We start from the raw sequence: 16,752 nt of genomic DNA, 5'->3' as shown, positions 1-16,752 counted from the left end.
TTATAAGAAATAACTGAACTAATTGAGAAAAACATTAACAGCAAGTGCTGTTTTCGAAATTCACACTTTTTGATTTCTTTTAACATCCACGTTACATAGTAGAATTCCTCGATTCCCCAACTCGGAGGCTCTTAGCTGACGATCTCAGAGTGGAGGATGGGAATATTTGTAGCAAAATAAAGATTTTAAATCTATGTATAGTGTACTTAGGAAAGATATGATTAAAATTATCGATATTTTTTGCTCAAAGTGACGCGTTTACATAACCCGTACTTGATTCCTTGGCCTAACAGTTTCCCTTGGATATTTCATCCAGCATTCTAGATTTATGTGCACAAACACCATATCCATGTTATTAAATTTATAGCATTATATATCATAATTTTAATAGGCCTAGTGGTTTGTGAATTAAATTTACGTTCTGTAAGACTGAAAATTAACCGGGGAGCAGGTGGGGGGGTGGAGGGGTATATGAATCATGGAGACGTAAACTATGACTATTATTTATAAGATAGGCCTAATTCAATAATTAAAACACAAGGGATTTTTCATTTGTATTTTATTTTACTTGTATATTTCTAAACATATGTTTACTTTATCCTGTGTCTGGTTATATCTGACAAGTCTTAGTTTCTATTGTCTCTCATTATCACTGATGCTTAGCATTTGACGTATTCCGGAAGCAGAAACGAAAATAGTCTTTTTTTTTAGATAATACATGAATTAAACCACGTGATGCCATGCAATCACTACCTTAAAATGAGTTCTGTAAATATATTTTAGTCTTAGTACAAAATAACCCGTACTAAGCCCCTGTCAGTTCAGTTTTTTATCACTGTAAATATCACATTTGTAACTTCAGTTCACTGAACCTTTAGACCGCCAGTCCGTGCTACAATTCACATTGGACACGGTAGTCCAGGGAGAGGGACGTCAATATACTTCTCTCGTTATATTTAAAATGTATAACCGTTGAATTCTTTACTATACACATGGTTGGCACTGCGATGACAATTTTTAGTTATATGGTCCTGCTTTTCTGAGGTAAGGCTTTTATCTTATTTATACTACCATCTTCGTAATTTTCTCATTTCACTCATTTGTTCTAAAACACACAGTTATGGCATTTCTCATTAGTTTAAGCATGTCTATTTTGATTTATTCAGTTACCTTCTATTTTTAGAAACGTGTTTGAATGTTGAAAGTATGGTGTACATAAACGTTCATAAACTTACACGTTTGTCCTTTGTGGTAATGAGTAACTAAGTGTTAGTATATTTTGTATTTCGTACCAGGACAGTATCATTATCAAACATGTGATGAGTATTACAATATGTACGTGTAAAGTCTCAATTGTTTGGTGTATGTTGGAATAGGTCCTGTGTGTTCCTTCTTGGGATTTACTAACAACCTGCTATCCCGAGGAGCTCGATTATGTGTGGTGTCACACCTGTGGACCCGTAAGACGTGTGTGTGTTTCAAGGGATTTTTTCTTCGTGGAACACGTCTCGTAGCAGGGACGGAGTGTGTAAAGGACAAAACAGTAGTGATAAACCAGGGAACGTTTCTTGTAGAACACGTCACAGGGAAGGAGTGCATGAAGGACAAACCAGTACTGACAAACCATATTAATCAACATCTTTTTATACTTGTATCTTGATTATTAATTCCATTAAATATGTAAAGTGTTTCAAAAATCTTGTTCTCTTTGGGTTGTTTCCACGTAAACCGCCATTAGCTCACCTATTCGTGGAAATGAGGATGCAAAAATGAAGTAAATTGATCAATTTGTAAGACACAACTTTTACTTTCGTAAAAATACATGTACTAGTATTTGTCTTTTTAAAAAGACTCTTGAAAACAGAACTAAATACAGGTTATGGACACAACAGGGTTTTCAATAAACATGTTAGGAAGGATACCAAAGAAAATTGTTGTTGATGATAAAAAAAGCATCATATATCACTATTTACATGCCATTTCTATTCAAAAATCAATTGAAGATTTTTGTAGATTCTTTCAAATTCACACATTTCAAATGATTATTGACTCTGCAGATTTATTACGAAATCTTAATTTTCAATATAGAAATAATTTGAAATTATATTCACAGGCTGGTCTAAATCAATTTGTTTCTGTGAGCTATGGAACATTAAGATAATGATTTCAGAAACTTATACGTGAGAAGAAAAAAATCTTTTGCTCTGGCCTTGAATTCGATATTTAGATATATCGATGACGTTTTATCTATTAACAATAATAACTTTCATTCATATGTCGATTCGATATATCCCTGTTCGGAGCTCGATATGTAAATAAAGACACCACAGAGTCTTCCAGTCTGCTTTATACTTGGATATTTTATTGAAAGTAGATATCAAAGACAAACTATCAACTCAACTTTATGACAAATGGGATGATTCCAGCTTCTCCATCGTCAACTTCCCATATTTATGTAGCAATATACCGTTATCACCTGCATATAGAGTTTATATGTCTATCAACTAATTCGATACGCAAGAGCTTGTTCTGCGTATGGCCATTTTCTAAATCGAGGCAAGCTACTGACAAACAAGTTGATGGTACAGGAGTTTCAACAGTCTCATTTAAAATCAGTATTTCGCAAATTCTATGGTCGTTATAACTATCTAGTTTGCCAATACAACCTATCATTGGGTCAAATGCTGTCTGACGTGTTTCATACCAATTGTTAGGCCGTTCTTGGCGGCGAGTGTTACCGGTCGACAGGGGATGCTTTCGCCTCCTAGGCACCTGATCCCACCTCTGGTGTTTCCAGGGGTCCGTGTTTACCCAACTATCTATTTTGAATTGCTTATGGGATTGATGAGATGATCACTGTTCGTTATCTTCACCTTTTACTAAAATGTTACAAAATTGATAAAGTAGACATTTCTCTTATCTGTTATAACGAAAGTGGAAAAAATCAGGGGAAAATATATGCGGCAAGTGTGACCGGTCGACAAGATATGCTTACTCCTCCAAAACACCTGGTCTCAGTTATATCCAGGGATCCGTGTTTGCCCAACTCTCTATTTTGTATTGCTTATAGGAGTTATGAGATTGATCACTGTTCGTTATCTTCACCTTTCATCGTCCATTTTACATTTGTCTTGAGACCTTCAAAATGTTTTATAATATATTTAACTATTATTTCATTATAAGTGTTCAAATCTGTATATGCAGCAACATCACGCTCCAGAAATGACTTTTTAATGTTGCACGTTTTGCATTTACCTAAAATCTATAAGGTAGATCAACAAAATTTGGCATATAATTCCCTCTTAAGTATCGCTATGAAACAAATATGTTGAATTGTAGTAAAAGAATATGAAATATTTGAAAACCATGCATAACAGTGTGGTATTGGTAATACTTCCTATTTTGTCTTTCACTCGTTAACTCTCATTAAAAGAATACAAAATTAAGTGAGTTAGCTCCTGAGCTTTTGTGCATGATGCTACAACTAAGTATTTACTGGTTCAATACTGATTCCATTGGTCTAACATATTACACTTCAATTACTGAATCTTATCTAGTTCAAAAAATGGTGTCAATTTAAATTTTGAAAGGGTTTGGCAGGGACTATATTTTGTGCTGGGATTGATTAATCAAACAGTTTTAAATCTCCATGATATGACAGTTTCTGTTTTATCCAATATATACTAGCGGAAAAAAGAAACTGTGTATTATAAAATTTAGTATAATTTTTCTATATTTATTGTTTAAATTTATAAAATGTAAACAATCAATAAAGGTGATGTTTTTGAACAATATCGGATAGTACTCGACTCAGATGCACGGACTTTTTCATGGTTAGTGAACACATGTTGTTTATTGAAGTGTTCATACGCGCGAGTTTTACTGGTCAATACTGTTTGGAGTAAGAAGTGTAAAAGGTTTGTTTGGACACTATTCGTTAAGGAACGCACTTTAGTTTTGAAAAAATTTACCCTTCTGTCATGCCACGACTCAGAGAATACCAACGTAATCGTGCTGTTGGGATGCTTCAAGCTGGAATGGCACAAAATATCGTAGCAAGACACTTTGGAGTTCATCGGAACACCATCCAGGCATTATGGAGACGTTTCCAACAATCTGGTAACGCTGGGGATCGACCACGTTCTGGGCGTCCTCATGTGACGTCGCGTCGACAGGACAACCACATTAGACTTGTGGAACTGAGAAATCGTTTCCAGACAGCAAGTTTGACTGCTCGTAGCATTCCTGAACTTCGACCAATCAGTCCAAGAACTGTGCGTAATAATTTGCGCGAGCACAACATCAGACCAAGACGTCCAGCGATGTGCCCAATACTGCTTCAACGTCATCGTATCGCTAGACTAGTGTGGTGCAGACGACATCTGCGATTCAGAATACAGGACTGGGCCAATATTCTGTTCACTGATGAATCCAGATTTCATTTGGATAGCAGTGACGGCCGTTGTAGAGTGTATCGTTGTGTTGGGGAGCGGTACCAGGACGCTTGTGTTGTGCAACGTCGACAATTCGGTGGAGGTAGCGTATGGTGTGGGGTGGAATAACAGCACGTTGAATGACCCCTCTACAAATTGTCAATGAAAATCTCACCGGTGTACGCTATCGAGACGAAATTATTCAGCGCCGTGTGATACCCTTCATACAGAGACAGCAAAATCACATCACTCTGCAGCAAGACAACGCAAGGCCACATGTTGCAGGGACTTTTTTGTTCAACAGAATGTCGATGTCTGTTTTCCCCGCTTTATCGCCAATCGAGCACGTCTGGGGTGAAATGGAACGACGTCTACGCCATTTACCAAATCAGCCAGTGACATTGACTGATTTAAGCCAGGCTTTAACCAACATCTGGAACAACATCCCTCAAGCATTTCTGAATACTTTAGTGGCATCAATGAGGCGCCGTTGTCAAGCATGCGAGAATGCAAATGGTGGTCACACGTGTTATTAACTTTGTTAATTCAAGTTCGAATACCAGTGTCTTTCGAGTGTGCTGAAATTGACGTTATTCGACGTTTGCATTAATGGATTATAACACTTTCCAAACATGCAATGGTAAAATTGCTGTTTATTTGCTTTACCCATATATTGAGGTTAATCAGGGACTATTTAATTACAAGCTTTGCTTTCATTATCAGCTGAATTCAATATTTATTCAAGTGCACCCTCACTTCATACTCTATATACATGTATTACCGAACTTATAAGTCAAAATATAGCGTTAACAAATAACACAAAATATAGTCTTAACAAATAAAGCAAAATATAACGTTAACAAATAAAGCAAAATATAACCTTAACAAATAAAACAAAATATAGTGTTAACAAATAAAACAAAATATAGGCTTAACAAATAACACAAAATATAGTGTTAACAAATAAAACAAAATATCGCCTTAACAAATAAAACAAAATATAACGTTAAAAAGTAACACAAAGTATAGCCTTAACAAATAAAACAAAATATAACGTTAACAAATAAAGTAAAATATAGCCTTAACAAATAAAACAATATATAGCCTTAACAAATAAAATGATTGTGTATCTCATTTATATTTACTGGTATACAGTAAATTAAACTCTAATATAGCGAATTTCTGCGGACACTCTTTAAAAATTCGCTATAAGCGTAATTCGCTATACCTTTATAGCGAATTCATAATTAAGATATAACACATTCGTTATGAAACCGATTTGTTCTACATGTATATCAGTTCTATAAGAAAGCAGCAATCGATATACTTTCGTTTGTATTGTTTCTAAGAGAAATTAAGCCTATGTATTTTCGAGAAGAAATATATTTATACAAGATATATACACACTGATTTACATATGATAATTTATCTTGAGGGATTGTTAAGTCACACAAGAACATGTCGAAAGAAAAATATCAACAAAATTATGTGCAATACATACAAACAGTATATCCCAGTTGTCATTTACTTGTTGCTTTACACAAATAAACGAATGTACGATAAAATAAATGCAATCCAACTTCAAATTCAATTAACGAGAATAGTAAACAATACCGACAATATATTTCCTAAATGTATGTGTAAGTTTAAAATGAAAAAAAAATCGTTATAAAAGGTGATTTTTACGTTCATTTTTAATTCAAGAGGAATATGAATTTACTTCGTTATATTTGTAAATTAGCTATATCCGTATTCGTGATAGACGCAGCTTTTTATGTAGAATATATAAAGAATTTGCCGGGGAAATCGATTTCACTTCGCTATAGCCGTAATTTTGCTATATCTGTGTTCGCTATAGTCGAGTTATACTGTATTTGAAGTGTTTTCTAATGCACTAGCAGACACTCTATTGGATCGCTTCCCTTACCATGTTTGAAATAGAACTTTATAGTTAAAATCATAATGAAACGGCTACATCGAGGTCTCTCAAAAATGTCTAATGCAAGATAATTACTTATACATGTGTATGAGGTTAGCAATTTTTACAATGAATGGGTTGCTGAATTTTCGAAATTGGCATTAATCTACATCCGGTTCTGACATCGCTTGATCTGCTTTTCAAAAATTGGAAATAACACCACTGCTGATTTGTCAATAATAACAATGTACAAATTCATCAACGAAATACGTATCGTTGAATATATTATGCATGCAAATACTACATATTTAGAAGTGATGTGATTAAATCGTCACAATCAAGATAGATATATTTCTATATAGAACTTATCCATGCCTTATATGACATTTCCCTTTTATCAATTGTGGGTTTCTTCGTTCTCTTCTTTGAAATTGTATAATATCTGGTGTATTTCAAACGCAAAACGAATGAATGTAGAACACAAATTCATACACGGCATAACGGGAAATCATTATCTGCCACGTAACCATTTACTTCGTCAATAGATGACGTTAAATGATGGTCTTATGTCATTATCACCAACAGAAAAAAAATGTCTCATTGCAGGCCGTCCCAGGGACTCAACACTCTAGAACTAGTTCACCAAGGGACGCAAACACTCTAGAACTAGTTTACACAAGGACGCAAATCTCTAGAACTAGTTCACGCAGACAGGCAAAAACTCTAGAACTAGTTTACACAGGGACGCAAATCTCTAGAACTAGTTCGCGCAGACACGCAAAAACTCTAGAACGCAGATTCTTTTTTCAAGATTTACATCGACCTATGGCTGAAATATCGCCAAATTGCATAAAACATTATATCTAACCACCTAAACCATATCTAAACACACTTAAGTTCTTTAAAGAAAACTGAAGATAACGAACAGTGACCAATCTCATAACTCCCACAAGAAATATAAAATAGAGAGTTGGACAACACAGACCCCTGGACATACCATTGATGCGATCATGCGCCAAGGAGGAGTAAGTATCCCCTGTCAACTGGTCACACCCGCCGTGAACTCTATGTCTTGATCAGGTAAACAGAGTAATCCGTAATCAAACTCAATGCGCCAAGAACGGCCTAACAATCGGTATGACACGTCAGACAGCATTTGATCCAATGATAGGTTGTATTGGCAAACTAGATCACTATAACGACCATAAAATTTGCGAAATACTGACTTTAAACTAGACTGTTTAAACCTGTTTGTCAATTGCCTGCTTCGACTTAAAGAATTATCATACACAGTACAAGCTCTTACGTATCGAATCAATTGAAAAATATAAACACCATTTGCCGATGATAATGGAATATTGCTAAATAAATATAGAAAGTTTACGATAAACAAACTGAAATCATCCCGTTTGTCATAACGTTGCGTTGTTACTTTACCTTTAATATTCATTTTCAATCAAACAATCCCGTGGGGATCCGGGTTAGAATAGGTCCTAAATACCCCCTTGCTTGTCGTAAAAGGCTGCTAAATGGGGTGGTCCTTCGGATGAGACCGAAAAAACCGAGGTCCCGTGTCACAGCAGGTGTGGCACGATAAAGATCCCTTCCTGCTCAATGGACATAAGTGCCGAGCATAGGCCTAAATTTTGCAGCCCTTCACCGGCATTGGTGACGTCTCCATATAAAATGAAATATTCTCGAGAGGGACGTTTAACAATATTCAATCAATCAATCAATCAAACATTTAAATACATTTCACAATGAGTTGATCGACGAAGGTTGCACATGACGTCACTGTACCACGTGACTACCTAACTAACTAACTAACTAGACTTTTTGAAATCGGGGCTTAGATTTCAGTCCATATTGTAATTAATCATCACAATATTTCGGCGAACGAACTATTAGAATTAACTACTATAAGCATAACGAAGACAAAATGGCAATAATTTTGTATACTTTGTAAACATGAGGTGTGTACTTTAATCTCGAGTTAACAGAGATATATAGAATCGAAATATAAATGAAAATGATTATTACTAATAGATAAACCGTCATTGAGACATTTTTTCATCTCATGTAGAAGCTTTTGAATATACTTTGTTTCAAAAGAATATACAAACAGGTCAGCTAACAAAGGAGCACAATTCGAGCCCATTGTGATTCCAACAGACTGTTGGAAGACCTGATCACCAAAGAATATATTGTCAATGAGGAACTCCAGCATATTTTTTATTTCAACTTCAGAGTACTTGTGGGTGGAATCAGAGTGGCATTTAACAAAGTAATTGTTAGGATGACTGATCACTAGATATGAATATATCCTTTTTCCATTTTTGTTGAACTGTCTATGATGTTAAGAAGTCTATTCTTTAATCCATCACCAGGAATGGTCGTGTAAACTGTTGAAAATTCATACGTTTATTGTGTTACACCAAAGTAATTCACGCAATTCGTTTGATATCTGGCATATACATTCTCTTGATGTTCGATTGACAATCCTTAATTTGTCTTCTGAACAAGTGCTTCAAACGCTCATTTGATCGAGAGTCAAGGTTTGCGACTTCGAGGTACACATCAACGCTGAAATTCTAACATTTGATCATTATACATAGGATAAATCTGAATCATCTATTTTAAAATATATCGTTGTATGATATAGAAAATAAGACATGGAATTAGGAAATTATTATTATTATTATTTATTTTTTGGCTTTTGGATGACAAAATGTAATTCTTTTCTTTTAAACATATTTTATTGATATCAGGAAATGGATGGGAAAATAAAAATATCATACACATTGTCTACGTAAAATTATCTAAATTTTCTAAACGCAAATAATTTTATGATGAGCTAGCTACTTTGTTCATTTCGTTAATCAGAAAATATATCAACGATAACCTGTTTGAGAACCCGCCATCATTTTTCTGCTTGTGAATCTATCGCCACAAAAGACATGAAACTGATAGTTGATGAGACAAGAAGCAATAAATGAAAATGTGTGAAAAATGTGTCTAAAACAGCTGCAATTGTCTTATAGTTCGTACAATAAACACTTTTCTTTTCCTCTGTGTCATTCAAGTCCAGTTCACTTTGATCAATAGGAATTATAGTCGTGACTGACGAACAACCACATGCTTTAGTTTGGTGAACAATCCAAATTAGATTCCTTGAAATTGACGATCCCGGAGTTTGATCACTTTCTGTGAAATAGATGTCTGTAATAATAATCACACTGAAGGTAATCAAAGAACTGTAAGTCAGAAGGACAAGCATGTAGATAGAAAATAACGAGACTGTGATACTGGATTTGGGAATATTGGAAGTAACCAAAGTAAGAAACACGGATAATGACAATAAAACAGTGACTGCAAACGATATACGTTCACCCGATTGCACTGGTACAATGTATGCAAAAAGATTGATAATCGCTAAAAATAGGATTGGAGCGAATATGTTCATCAACAGAAATTTATTTCGCCGTTGCAGTTTTATCATTACTTGAAATACAGAATTGTCCATTTCTTCGTCTGTGTAGGCTGTTGTACGAACTGCAAGAAGTTTCCACAGTGGGTTTTCGACGAACTTGGAAAGGCTCACCTTACTGGGAATAAAGTACACTTCCTCTGGAAATGCCAAAGTTATGATGTCAATATAACACGTGTGGATATCGAAAGGGAAGTATCTGGAATTTGGTGAACATATAGTAGAGGATCGGAAACCCAGAATATATTTCGCACTTCCATTATAAAAATACATCACAGTCAAGTCATCACTTTCGATGGCAAACATATCGAATGCGTTCGGGCTAAACAATTGCGGTATCCACACTTCTGTCTGAGGGAAACGAACAAAGCCTATGTTATGATAAAGTGCTGGATTCCATGTCAGAATTTCATCTTTCCACGATAGATACATACCTGTAGAAATAGATAAAATTCCAGCTATTTCGTCGTAATTAATGATAGATTTCAGTAAAATGTCTACAAAAACCTTCACAGGGTTCAAGTGATTGAGAACGGGTCTCAAATCCCTAGAATAATTTGTTAGAAGTTTATCATGAAGAGATCTCTGTACTTCGTAAGTAATTTCATCACAAAATGTTGAACGCGTTCGTGAATGCAAGAGCAAGAAAATTAGAAAGATCTGCCTGAAGGAAATCATTCTACGATCACTTGCATGCACAGTATGTCACGATGAGACATTAAATCATAGAAATAATCAACGAATTATAAATATCAGACGACCACGCGTTTTTCCCTTCAGATCAATTAATTGTAGTTCTGTAACAAAGCTGCTTTATTGGCGTGATATTTTCATAATGGTAGCTATTACAGACGAACTTTTGTGTCTCAAATGTAAATATCAATTCCCATTTATTTATATACTATCACACAAGGGGCGGAAGAATGCCTGGTTTGAGATACATTTGCAAAGTATGACACGCATTACACTATTCCATAATAAAGAATTATGATGTGTTTTAAATCAATGAATAGATTATGCCAGATATTATGAAACCACGACCGTTATAATAATGGTAACATCATTCTGCACTGCATTCAACTGAGTGTACTTTAAAAGAAAAATGTGGATAATTCCATACTGGTTATTTCCAATGAAATTTCCCCCAACTTATTATTAGACTGAAAACAAAACAAAACAAAACAACCACTATACTGTAAAGATATTGAATATTACCTTCAGGTTTATGAATACAGGTCATGATAAGGCATAGGTGGACAATGGTGTAAAGGTACGCAAAAATATTCACATTATCGAGTGAAAATTCACTGAATTCATGACATAAGGGTGCAAAGAAAAGAAAAATATTTAAATCAAAAACGTATAATGGGTAACCCACAGCCGTGGTTTAATTCATCATTGTCGACACTGTGAGGCTGGCCGACATTTTTTTGTTGTTGCCATGCAAGACATAATTGCAAAACTGAATCTTCATTGAATTGACTTGTAAACGCCCTATTCAACCATATCCATACGGTACATATGGACAATGTAGATTCGCAACACTGTCTAATCTGCCAAGCATGTGCGAGGCAAGATTACTGTAAAAAGGAACCTTTAGGGCATACATCTCTCTTGTACTTATTTGATTACCATCGATATTTATCATACAAAAATTAAAACATTGTCAAGAAAACAAGTACTGGGGAAATAATGGCCAAAATGATAGATCATGCAAAAGATACAATTAACTAAGATTTTCAAATTTGTACTTTAGAATAACACTGAATTTTCTTTGAATAGCTGAAGTAGACGCTTTTTATACATTTTATGTCATATTTACCTCTTCACAAGAATGTGCCAACAATTCTTTGATAATTATATTGATCATAATTTTCAAAGTTCAGGCATGGTGTATTTCGGTAAATATCTATGGAAAGTATTAATTTTTTCATGAAACATGATTCATGATCTGGTCATTGTAGTATATTATTCCTATGGTGTGAATAAGTGTTGCATTCAAACCCATTGCTTATACACTGTGTGTGTTTCAGTGTTACAAAAAGTGGTGAAATAGTTCCCCATGAAAAGATGAAGATAACGAACAGAGAACAATCCCATAACTCCAAACGAAATACAAAAATAAAAGGTCGGCAAAGTCGGACCCCTGGACATACCATAGGTGGAATCAGGTATCTAGGAGGAATGAGGATCTCCTGTCGACCGGTCACACCACCCGTCAGTCCTATATCTTGATCAGGTAAACAGAGTAGTCGGTAGTCAAAATCAGTGTGTAAAGAATGGTGTAAAAATTGGTATGAAACCTTCCAGACAGCATTTGACCCAACGACAGGTTGCATTGCCAAAGCAGATCGTCATAACAACCATACAATTTGCGAAATGTAGACTTTAAACGCAATAGCTGGAACCCTTGTAGCATGAACGTATATTTCAATAGCTTGTCTCGATTAAAAAAAACTGATCATTCATAAAAAGTGCTTGTGTATCGAATTAGTTGAGACATATAAACACTATATGCAGATAATGGGATATTGATACGTAAATATTTTAAGTTGGCGATAAAAAGCTGAAATAATCCCGTTTGTCATCAAGTTGTTTTGTTAGTTTGCCAATAGAATGTCAATGGAGGTTCTTAATTTTGTATTTCTTACAGGAGTTATGAGATTGATCACTGATACTTATCTTCACCTTTTCAGGATGCTATGATGTCTTTTGTTTTTAGTTCGCTGGGTATATAGAATTGAGAAAGAATGAAAATGAATATTGCTAATGGATAAAAGGTTGTCGATATATCTAGATGTCAAATCAAAGGCCACAGAAAAGTGTTTTTTCTTCAAATCTACAGATTTTGAATGAATTTTGACTCGTAAGGATATAAACACAGGCCAACTAAGAGAGAAGTACAATTCTATTTATTGGGAATTCCAACAGACTGTTGAAGATCTGATCATCAAAGACAACGACGATATTGTCATGTTTTGTGATTTCAAGTTTCCTAAAAGTTCTTTAGAAGTTTATAGAATCCACATTTGATTTCCACCACGTCTGGCACATGTTGTGGCACAGTACGTTTGAAGTATCTCCTTCAACGATGTTGATATTTTCATGAGGAGCAAAGATAGGGGCTTGGTAGAACATCTACTGATCCGGTAATGTATGTTTGTTTGTAAGGGTTGTTGTGAAATTTAGAAATTCAGTATATATACTGTAACTTATATTCATCCATCTGATTAACTGAGATGTTAAATGTGTCTAAAAGTGAAGCATGAGTTTGAAGAATTTCATATTTTGAAATGGCAGTTGAAGTAAAAATACGAGTACCAAATGTGGAATTAATGCAAAAGTCGGTTTAAAACACAGTTGTAATAAAAAACCTTTCAAACAAACAAAAATGTTTTTACAAACTTGAACCAAAAGATATTCCTCAAGTAACCTATCTAAATTTTGTGTTCACTTCTGGTTTACTAAACACAGAAGGAAAGATGGTACGTACTTTTGTTTTGATGTGTCTAATACGGGATTATAATATTCCCCGTATACTTTTAATACATTCTGACAAGGTTTTCAAGTTTTTCTTTTTCATGTTTAGCCCATCGTCTTGCATAATGAGTCTGGAAAAGCATATTTCGAATATATATGTGTTACCACAAACTACATGGTAAACTGAGTATCACACAACAGGAAAATAAAAGTCCTATGATTTCCTAAGCACGTAATGTACCACAAAACATAAATAAACCTTCAAGGACAATCTGTCATATCCTGATAGTTTGTTTCGTAATTGATAGTTACGTCCCAATAACTGATGTAAATAATATATCACCACTTCAATAAATCAATTAATATCACTACTTCAGTTGTTAAAAATGATTACATGGCATATCCCATTTTACAGTACATGGAGTAAAGAATAACTATAACATTTTGATTTTTATATATCTATTGACCACGTTTTCTTTTAAGTGCACACAGTGACCCTAATGGGGGTTTCTACACATGATGAACACATGACTAACCATCTTACTAGAATTCTTACTATTTTGACATTGGATATAGGGACCATAAAATTTGAAAAATTGACATGTAAAATGTTCAAATTGGGAAAATTTGAAAAAGGACTCCTTTCTGCTTAATAATCGATGGAAGTAAAGAAAAAACTTTTAATACATTTTTACTTACGATTAGGCAAAACATTATACATATATTTATAGCAAAATCTTTCTCAACGATATTGCCCGTCTCTGTCTAAACAATTCTAATAGTTGAATGTATTGAATTTAAATTCTACACATGTTGAACACAAGAATAACCATCTTGTTAGATTTAATTTGATCTATTTTGACAAATCACTGACATGTATTAATGTTATCCTCACGATAAATTAAAAACTAGATTTTTTGACATCATAGACAGTTGCTTCGTCAACAATAATGGAAAACGCAAATATCCATATCTAGTGATCAGTCATCCAAAAAATTACTTTGTTAAACACTACTCTGATTCCACCCACAAGTACTCTGAAGTTGAAAATAAAGATATGCTAGAGTTCCTCATTGACAATATCTTCGTGGTCTGTGGTGATCAGGTCTTCCAACAGTCTGTTGAAATTCCCATGGGCTCGAATTGTGCTCCTTTGTTAGCTGACCTGCTTTTATATTCCTATGATGCTGAATTTATTCAAAAACTTCTATGTGAGAAGACACATTCCCTTGCTGTGGCCATCCATTCGATAATTACAGATATCGACCATGTTTTATCTATTTACAAATAATAATTTTCATTCATATGTCAATTCGATATATCCCTGTGAACTCGAAATAAAAGACACCACAGAGTCGTCTTCTTCTGCTTCATACTTAGATACTTTATTGAAAGCAGAAATTAACGGCAATTAACAACTCAACTTTATGACACACAGGATGATTCCGGCTTCTACAATGTCAACGTCCCATATTTATGTAGCAATACTTCATGATCACCTGTATATTGTGTTTATTTCTCTAAACTGATTCAATACACAAGATGCGTATGGTCAATTTTTAAATCGAAGCAGGTTACTGACAACTAAGTTGATGTTGTGATTTACCTCTGTGTATGACACCAAGGGAGGCAGGATAGAGTGAAGACCTGAGCCAGTACTTATTTTCCTCTTCGCATGTGGTATTCTCTCATGTTACGGTACCAAGAGGTCTCGCTCATCACGGTTACCCGTGGGTGCGCCTTCTGCCTATTGAAGGCCGATGACCTTCAGGCAGTTGATGAATCTCTGGGTTCCGCCGGGGTAATTTGCACATTGTATAAATAGATTGTGACTCATACTCGCCTCAAATTGTAACTGCTCTTGCTTATTCAATAAAGATTTATAATTTATGATTTGTTGTATTAGTTGCTGCATCTGGAATTAAATTTACAAATCAAATAAACAATCTACAAACTCTGAGCAAGGCCTACTCTGAGAATGATCTAATCACCGAACAATTTAAAATGTACATGTAAAGATATCGATGTATATTTTAACTGAAATACAAATGAATGATAAAGTTGTGCATAAATATAATATAATATTTCTATCACAATTAAATTCCCATCAACATTTTACAATCAAAATGTTATCAGGACATTAGGCTGCCAACAATTTACTACTATAATTCGGATCTCCTCTTCTGACATAACATAGTTTTCCCAAGGAACGATTTTTTTTAGAATTGTGGCTCCGATTATGCATTTCCAGCATTAAAGTAAAGTCGAATTTTGCAAATGAAAACAATTTATATTAACTAGAAAACTGACACGGTCAGCAAGGGCCCCGCTGAGGGTTATTAGAGGAAAGTGACATCTGTAATTGATATAGCAATGTTTGGAGCTGGTATATATGTTAGAATTAATAATATATAAAGATACATTGGAATGCCAATTTGTGAAAAAGGCATCATGATGATGAAGCATATTTATGAGAGACTTATGCAATTTAAATTACTTCTGTTTGACACACACTCGTGACATCCACTCAAACACAACAGAGTGTAACAAAATCCCATTCTAATAGAGGATTCAAAATGGATAACTGATACAAAATATAGTACATCCTATTCGAAAAGGATTATGAATTTGACATATTGATGTCTTGGAAAAGGAAATTCTGACATCGGGGCTCTAAGCGTTTTCAAACACATTGTCATTTGATAAAAGTGTTCTACAGTTTTAAAAATAGAGATTAATATGTCTTTACATACATAAGTGAGAAAGTTTCCATTATTCCTAGCCGAGACATACCATGTATGCGCAAAAAATTCATGAGCGAATATCAAAATACTCACGTCTTACCGTCAACAAGCGCAGTGAAACACGCCATTTCGAGATTTTCGCCGACGAAAGCTCGATAACAGTAATGAATAAGGTACACTCATTTTGTATCTATTTTGTGACTTTCTTTATTAAAAGGAACAGTTTTCTAATGTGTAACGTGCAATTACTACATAATTCAATAACTTGAAGCATGAAGCAGTTTCACTTTGCAACCGGATATAAGAAATTTTATTTCGCATTCCGATCCCGATCGAAAGTTGTTGACTGGGAATGACGTGTTTTAATTCAATATACATGTAACATCAAACATTTTTTATATCACATTAAAAAAAACCAAATATATACACATACACAATGTTGTAGAGTTATTTCTTGTAAATTTTCTATATATCAATACAATGCATATCATAATTCAAATTGAATTATCTCCCTTAGACAGTGGTAAATAAATACGGTCACAATAAGAAAGATGATGACATTCAAACAGACAGACAAAGTGACATGACTTCAAAATCTATAGGTATCTTCCTCTTATTGTAAAGTATTTCTGTACAAAATTTGAAAACTGTACAATGAAAACTGTTCGAGTTATCGTGTCACAAAGAAAG

Source organism: Ostrea edulis, chromosome 5 (assembly GCF_947568905.1).
Source record: "Ostrea edulis chromosome 5, xbOstEdul1.1, whole genome shotgun sequence".
NCBI classification, from domain to species: domain Eukaryota; kingdom Metazoa; phylum Mollusca; class Bivalvia; order Ostreida; family Ostreidae; genus Ostrea; species Ostrea edulis.
This window is presented reverse-complemented; position numbering follows the sequence as displayed.